Source organism: Amblyomma mixtum, chromosome 3 (assembly GCF_055824585.1).
Source record: "Amblyomma mixtum isolate Tamu chromosome 3, ASM5582458v1, whole genome shotgun sequence".
NCBI lineage: Eukaryota > Metazoa > Arthropoda > Arachnida > Ixodida > Ixodidae > Amblyomma > Amblyomma mixtum.
Genome location: NC_143014.1, coordinates 362,374,336 through 362,382,209, shown reverse-complemented (window position 1 = coordinate 362,382,209; position 7,874 = coordinate 362,374,336). Strand labels below are relative to the sequence as shown.

The 7,874-nt window shown below is 43.7% G+C and overlaps 1 long non-coding RNA gene across 1 annotated transcript; it reads left to right on the top strand.

Annotated features, from left to right (window-relative positions):
- Positions 1 to 1,185: 1,185 nt before the first annotated feature.
- Positions 1,186 to 7,578, top strand: LOC149356580 (uncharacterized). Its single transcript, XR_016289823.1, has 5 exons — positions 1,186 to 1,449; positions 1,771 to 1,839; positions 2,354 to 2,418; positions 4,829 to 5,054; positions 7,448 to 7,578. It is a non-coding gene; the product is annotated as an uncharacterized LOC149356580 (long non-coding RNA).
- The last annotated feature ends 296 nt before the right edge of the window (positions 7,579 to 7,874 follow it).

The window sequence follows — 7,874 nt, the reverse complement described above, 5'->3', positions numbered from 1 at the left end:
GCTTCCGCGACCTGTACCATTTATTTTGGCTTCCTTTACTGAGATCTTTGTTTCAGTTGCTGTTAACTGGTAAAAGTGAAGAAATATCATAGGCAGTAAAATTAAGCGACCACAGAAAGATACACCATTTGAGGGGCCTGTAATTTACGAGCCAGGGCTCATTTCACATGCGTATACTTCTTGGATATTTTTCGCCGAAAAAGTGGAGTTCGGCATGGCCTTCCTACGTAATTTTTTTTATTGGCGGGGGAGGGGGGGTTACAGAGCGCCATATTTCTACTTAAATCATGCCTGAGTTTCTGGGTTTGTCATACGTACGGTTTATTATTCTTAGCTGTTCGCATAAAATGATCGCCAAGCTTTTTTTTTTACCAAAGAAGCTTTTCTCAGTCTAACTGGATTATTTCCACCACATTTTGAGTTGCATAATGCGCGCAGTTCCTTTTTAGGAGATTTCTATAGCTTCGAACGTGACAGCAAGAACTATATATTAGTAAAGCTTTTTGACGGGCTAGTTGGTACATATCCATATTTGAAAGGGTGTGCGCTAAAAAGACGTACACAGGAAAAAGATAGAGACGACAGGAAAGAAGCGCAACTTCCAACTTTACCCAGTCAACCACGGATATCCGGGGTAGGTCCGAGTAAGGTCCGAATCTCCAGTGCCAGGCTGGGATGTCCATAGGGCATGCCTACGTATGTCCATATTCGGATATACGCATCGGAGATTCTGTGTATGTACGAGGGACGTTCATTTTTGGATGGCTGGCGGACATCCGCCGGCGGATCTCCGAGGAGTATCCGTAAACATCCCTCTTGGGATGTGAGCTTACATGGCATATATAATTTGTTTTCCCTCAGACGAACATTTTAAAACAAATTCTATTTGCCAATGCCAAAATTCACACAATCACATTTCTACCACCAACTAGTTTAATATTCAGATTGATTAAGATAACTCAACTATGGTGTTGATGTAAAAGAACCAGAATTAAACGAATCGCTTGGCTTTCTGGCGCCAGTGCTCATAATTAACGCCCTTTTATCCTGCAGCACTCCTTCGAGGTAACCGAGGCATGTAGCCATGCATGCTGCCTTCTATGAAAACAAACCCGAATAAACTCCTACCAGGGGCCGCGGCAGAGCGGTAAGCCTAAAAGTCAACCCAATCCAATCTATCAGCCAAGCCAATATTTGTGGCGCGATGGTCTCGTTGGTTTTCGTCGCGCGGTGCTCCTTTCGACCTTTACTTTTGCTGCAATGTGCGGTTTGTTCGCTCTGTGGTTGCTTGGCTGTGCTACAAATGTGATGTGTCATCTACGCGCTCGAAAAGACGTTCGTTTGATTCTGAAGCTCTCGTGAAAAAGCTCCGGTGTCGCCTGACCCCTTGCCGAGACATGCTTTGTTGCTTTGGATGAAAGAAGCGGCCATGGTGTTAACACTTGCGAGGTAAGTAACTGTGCTTGAAAATTACTTTCAGGGTGTTGCTGTGGGATGACTAAAGCGCATTAACGCAGTTGTACTCTGTTGCGCTACTTGTTTGCCACGGAGTGGAAATTGCAAGCACTATGCATTAGCTGTCGCAAACTTGTTTCTCGTGTTTGTGAAAAAAAGTTTAGACGGTGTGTAGTTGCATGGTGTGAATCTTAAGGAAATTGCGCGTAGGTTCATAATTACGATAAAACAGAATGCACGAAAAGCATAGTGCCAGGACGGTGTTAGTTTTTCAGTGCTTCGCGACTGAGTTTTTCTTTTCTGTTGCCTTTGCAGTGTGGATGTGGCCCGGCTACCGAGTGTATTGGTGCCTACATTAATTATGCCAAGCCGTGCAAAGCACAGGTAGGTTCAAAATGTCATATAAAAGTTGTGCATACTTCCACAGCTTATCAATTTATTTATTAGGCTTGCCAAATGGAAGTCTCCAACCATCCACTCACTACACAGTACTTTGCACTGTGCAGTAGCATTGTTCAGGACAGCTTAACTGCTGTGTTAAATTTGCGAGCTTCAGTCACATTTTTCACTTACTTCCCAATCACTGAGTGCAATGAGCTCTTGCAGTGCTTTGGTATAACTTTGCCAAACATGTTATGCCCACAGGGCTCAATGCTGAGCCAGATAGCAGGACCATATATGGCACCCCTAGAGCCACATGTTCCTGGATTGTGACCAGAGCTCTCTTCCTTACTCCTGTGCAGCTGTGGATCATCAAATATGCTGTCAGTGCCCTGATGCGTGGTTCATCAGTGAACCCTGTGGGCATTGTAGTTTCGACAGAGATTGTGTTTTGCTGCATCGTTGACAACGTGCTGTATAAGGTGCTCTCTCGTACTTTATTTTCTTGTCCATACAGTGTGGATGTGACTGACCTAAGCTAGCAGCTATATAGTACCTGCAGCTTACAGCAGCAACCTTCAGGTAAGTTTGAACTACAGTGCAAGTTTGACCTTGTCACATAATGGATACTTTCCTTCTGTTTGCTTTGTGCAGCGGAGGGTATCTAGCTATACTGCAGTGTACTTGTACAATAATGGATAAAAATTTGTGGGATGAGAGTTCTTTGTGAAAAATTTTCTCTGTGCTGTTAGCCAGAGCAATTTAATCAAAAGCCTAGAATCAGGAGGGGACATGGATACTCGATCTTATTGAACAAATTTCAGCTGACTGCCTGGCGAGGCAATGCAAAAATAAATATTTTCGGAAAATCGACATCCAGCAAACTTTTCTCTATGAGTGTACCTTGTGCCCAACCTAAGTCATTAGCTAGCTTGCAACGATGTGGTAAGGATCCCTACTCTTGCACTTGAATTTTTTTAACCATCAGTATGGAAGTGACTGCCTGTGGGAGTAGCTGTGGTGTCTTGCAATGTAAAAGACAAAAGAGCTACTACTGGGGCGAGTTGGAAATACATACTTGAAGGAATGGGTGAGCGCTATAAAAACACTGAAAACCCACAGGACGAAGCGCTTTCTAACTACTGTTTAATCTCAGAAGAAACATGAGTATATTCACACATTTGACGACAAGAATGAAGGAAAAACAGGTAAAAACTACGCGCGCTTACAACAGCCGAAGATTACTGTTCTTGAGGGAGGTTAATTCTGTTCCCCCTAACATCACTGAAGGGGAGCTGACGCATTGCTTATCTGGTTTGGTTTGGTTTGTTTTGGAGCAATGTGCATTGCAAAAGCTTTGATAATTTCTTGTTTCCGTCAGTTTCTAGCCCTACCTATTACCTTGGTGTTTTTTAGCAAGGGTATGCATTTACAGTGTACGAAATGAGCTGCCAGATTCCCGGACTTTGCAAGTTGTTCACCTGATCTTTCGTGTTCCCGGAGCCTCTTGTTAAGGCATCTTCCCGTTTGCCCTGCGTAAGTTTGTTGGCAGCTGAGCGGAATGCTGTAAATGACGTTTTCGTCACACTTTACATGGGTGTTTTCATGTTTGATGTTGCACCCAGGTTTCTTTTTGTGGTCTTCATTCTCGTTGACCTTTTTACACATTCCAATGAGCTTATTGGCAGCTGAAAAAACCACCTGGACTCCGTACTTGTTAGCTGTCCTCCTTATTCTGTGGGAGATATTTTGAACGTACGGCATCACGGCAGGGCGTCCCTCGTAGCTCATTTTCTTAGTTTTGTAGGACCCAGTAACTTCTCTTAGTAAGCTTTCAGCAATGCCGCAAAGTAACTGCTCCGGATAACCGCTCTCCTTCAATTGGGAGACCTGTTGGTCTACGCTGTGAATTATCGAGTAGGGGCAAGATTTTTTTATAGCTGGTTTCAGGCAAGACGTAGCTACAGCTCGCTTTACAATTCTGCAATGACTGTGCCATCTGCCATCACAGAGCGTGGTGTTGAGGTTCACATGAGCCTGGATACTATGCTCTGTTATGGCAGATCACGCAGCAATGTTGTTTTGCTTCGCCCCGCCACGCATCACAGATCCTGCAAACTTTTGCGGCCAACAGTACCGTGTTATGGATGAGGAAACGCCTAATGTACCTGTGGCAAGTGGGCGAATCTCCTTGCAATGGTCAAACAAATGCCAGTATGCTGATTATATACGAAGTGCATGATGACTTGTGCATGATACACATTTGCTGCATTTATATTGGTTGTGCCTATGCTTTAATTCTAGTCAACAAAAAAGGTGAAGACGTTGAGAATGGCTGCGAAAAGAAGTGCCAATGAGGGCATTGTGGCACTCAAAGAAAGCAATGCGCTAAAAGAGGAGCTGGAAGCCCTCAAGAAAGAAAATTCGAAGCATGAGAGGCCAGCTCTGTGTCGGAAGGGTAGCTTGTCTTTGTGTGTGGTATTTCGCATTGCTTAGTCATCATGACATGTCTTGAGAAGGGCATCTGGTCGCTATAGAAATTTCGTGACCATTCCACTCCACAAGGGGCACCATATCATGTGAAGCACAAACAGCACGGCTTTTTTGTGTGCTGTTCTTATTTTTTTAGCATTTGTTACTGTGCGCACATACTAATTGGCTATGTCCAGCAAGGTAGAGCCATTTTTCTGAAATTATTTGCTGATAGCATTCCAAACATGAATTGAGATTAGCATTAGCCAGTTACAAGCACTGCATGCAGTTACCTTTGATACTCCACTGCTGTTAAGAAGTGCCACTAATTGCCCATCGCACTGTTAATGTCCACGCTTAAGTTCTGCAGTTATTTTCAAGTTTTAAATGATTTTGACCTTGGTGCTATGGCAAGTGCTAACACTGAGTTTTAGGTCAGAATGCACTCGGTAAACAATTATAATTTGTACATTATGTACGTTGCTTTCAGTTCGGCATGCCATTTTTCTTTTTCCTGCAGGTACACCTGGCCAATGGCCACGAAATATCGAAAGAGGCGTACGATACTCCCATGGCACTGCCAGAAGATTCACTGTTTGTCAAAAGAGCGGCAACCACATTGTGGTCAACAGAAGTGCTGGCTCAGCGCAACTTCACAGGAACGCTGTCCAACAGATTCCTGGCAGAGGGTGGGGACAAGGCACCGCAGAAGCCACTGACGCTGCTGAAGGTGGAGACGATAAGGGGTAATTATTGTATTCTACTGGGGTTAGCACATGTGCATATTGTCATATTGCATTAACATATGAAAGGAGGCTATCTCGACCTTGGCAATAGCTCATGAGAAGGTAATAATTATCAAACACTATTTGACTCATATTAGAATGGATCAATTCATTGCATGGCTTTTGGTTGTGCACGAGAATTCATGTGCAGTTAGCTACTTGACAGGCACAATGAGAAGCATTTGGTAGAGATAAGAACTTCCTACAGAGCTGAGCTGCTAGATGAGTGCATGACATGAGCACTCCACATCTGTGGCAACAACCAAAGAACATAACTTGTTTTGTGATGCTAAAATAGGCTGTTGTCACATGACAATGTTGAGCTGGAAAGTTAGGTTCTTAAGAGCTGCGCATTTTTAAAACCTTTAAATGTGCACTGAAGAGGAATCAGAACTCGTCTTTTTGCCACGGGAACCCGATCTACACGTTCCAAGCACTCTTAGAAACTTTGAATTATTGCCCTGTGGGGCTGATTTTCCTTTTTTAAATGCGATTAATGTCTGGCTCCCGCCTTTTTTTAATTCTCCGCAGTCGGGGAGGAGTCAGCCAACGCATGGAGTGCCTTGCAGGCAGTCACATTGCGGCTTTGCTTTCGTTTTTATTTTGCTTTTTTTACATTTCCGTGGATAAATAGATCTATTCAGAGACTACATAGCTGCAAATTAGGCCCACAGAAATAAAAATACGCATGGACTGCTTTCGCCGCCGCGGTGGCTCAGTGGCTATGGTGCTCGGCTGCTGGCCCGAAAGACGCGGGTTCGATCCCGGTCGCGGCGGCTGAATTTCTTTGGAGCAGAAATTTGAGGCCCGTGTACTGCGCGATGTCAGTGCACGTTAAAGAACCCCAGGTGGTCGAAATTTCCGGAGCCCTCCACTACGGCGTCTCTCATAGCCTTAGTCGCTTTGGGACGTTAAACCTCATAAAAAAAAAAACTCTGCTTTCGCCAATCACTCCGTATCGCTCCGCCGATGGCAGAGCGGCAAGCCGCCACAGGACTGGTTGAAAGATTAGTCGACTCCTCCCACTGTCTGCGGGGGAATTAAAAAAAAGGCGGGAACCGGGTGTTTAATTCGATTTAAACTAGAGAAACCGACTGCACAGGGAAATAATTCGCAGTTTATAAGAACGTTCGGAATGTGTAGAACGAGTTCCGTCGGTAAAAGTATGAGTTCAGATTCCTCTTTAGTGCACCTTTAACGCAAACGCTGATGGTATCATTCTTATGTATCTTCCTGTCATTTCTTGTTATTGTTTCAACTTATTGCCTTAGCAAAGGCACTAATTATGGGATGGTTTAGCACAAACGTATTCTCGGGAAATGTACGCAGTTCGACCTGTTGTACACTTCACATACATAGTAATGCAACTGAGTCCTTACTTGGTGTGCTTTGGCTTTGTGTTCAGGACCATACCATGTATGCGTCTGCTAGGGCACTGGGCACTGCCTGCATTCTTACAATTGACAAACGCTTTTTTCTGATGACCTTAGTCATTTTTCTGCTTTACACTTGGCGTGAACATTAAGGTGACATGCTCATTTTGATGATGTAGGCAGTGCAAAGTGTCACAGCAGCTGTCGTGCTTGCAGTATTGGCACTCATGGCCTTTGCACATGCACAAGATTTGGCAACATATCTTTGTGCAACCTTTCTAGAGTGGAGAAAGTGATTTGTTTACATATCTGCTGAGATTTACCCAGAATCAGAACACCTTGTTGCACTATTACTCATATTAGGCAGAAGTCTTCTAGGCTTAATTCTAGGCTCATTTACAACTTTCTTTTGATGTGCTGTGTTTTAGGGTGCTTCGCTAAATTTGCTCACCATTAATGCTGCACTGTTCTGTTGAGATTGCACATGCTTCTACACTTACTAAGAGCAGAAGGAATGGCATTGTGCATCATCAGAGCTACAGCTTTGTGCCCTAATTGTGTTACAGGTGTTGAAATATGGACGGTCTCACACCAGGATTTGGCCCTTTTCATGTGTGAATCGAACTATGGGTTCATTTTCTAACCCAATTTTCGCAGCAATGAATGACTCTGCAACATCAACATGGCCCCAAAGCCATACAATTAATTTTTACAAAGAACTAAAGCTGGATGAGGTTGTCCTCTGTGTCCCTTTGATATGATCAGGCGAATTAATTTACTCATCATGTAGCATACTGTTCTTTGTTACAACAAGCCGTGGCGTTACAAGTAGATGCGGCAGTTTTTGTAGTGCTGAGCTAATTGCCAGGCTAAGACTTACTGTATGTCCTGGAAATTGGTTCTACAACAACAATTCTGCCGAAGCCAGAATAATAACAAAGCTTGCGCTATATTTAACTCTTATGCATGATTTTCTTTCAGTGTTCTTCAGGCATTATGCCCGCAGTCGGGGAGTGACGGACGAAGCAGCCACGAAAGCTGAAAAAAGCATAATACTGTGGCTATCACAGAAAACTTGCGAACTTCGCCGAAAGAGGCCCGCTGCTTCAAAGAGCTAAGCGAATCAGAATAAATTTTGTTTCTTTTTCTTTTCTACATGCCCTTGCAATTTCTTTTGGCAATAATACGAATTGAGTATTGGCGTATGCGTCCAAATTTTGTTTAATTTTCTTTCCCTAAAATTTCTATTGGTAAGTGTAAAAATTGAGTGCTGGTGTATGCATGCTCTTATGTGTATCCTAATGCACTGCATCGCTATCAAAGCACATTGAATTTGCGTTTTTCTCACGGCCACTCTGCGTACACAGAACTCTTCTCTTTGAGCTCTCCAGTGATAGTGAACAACTGC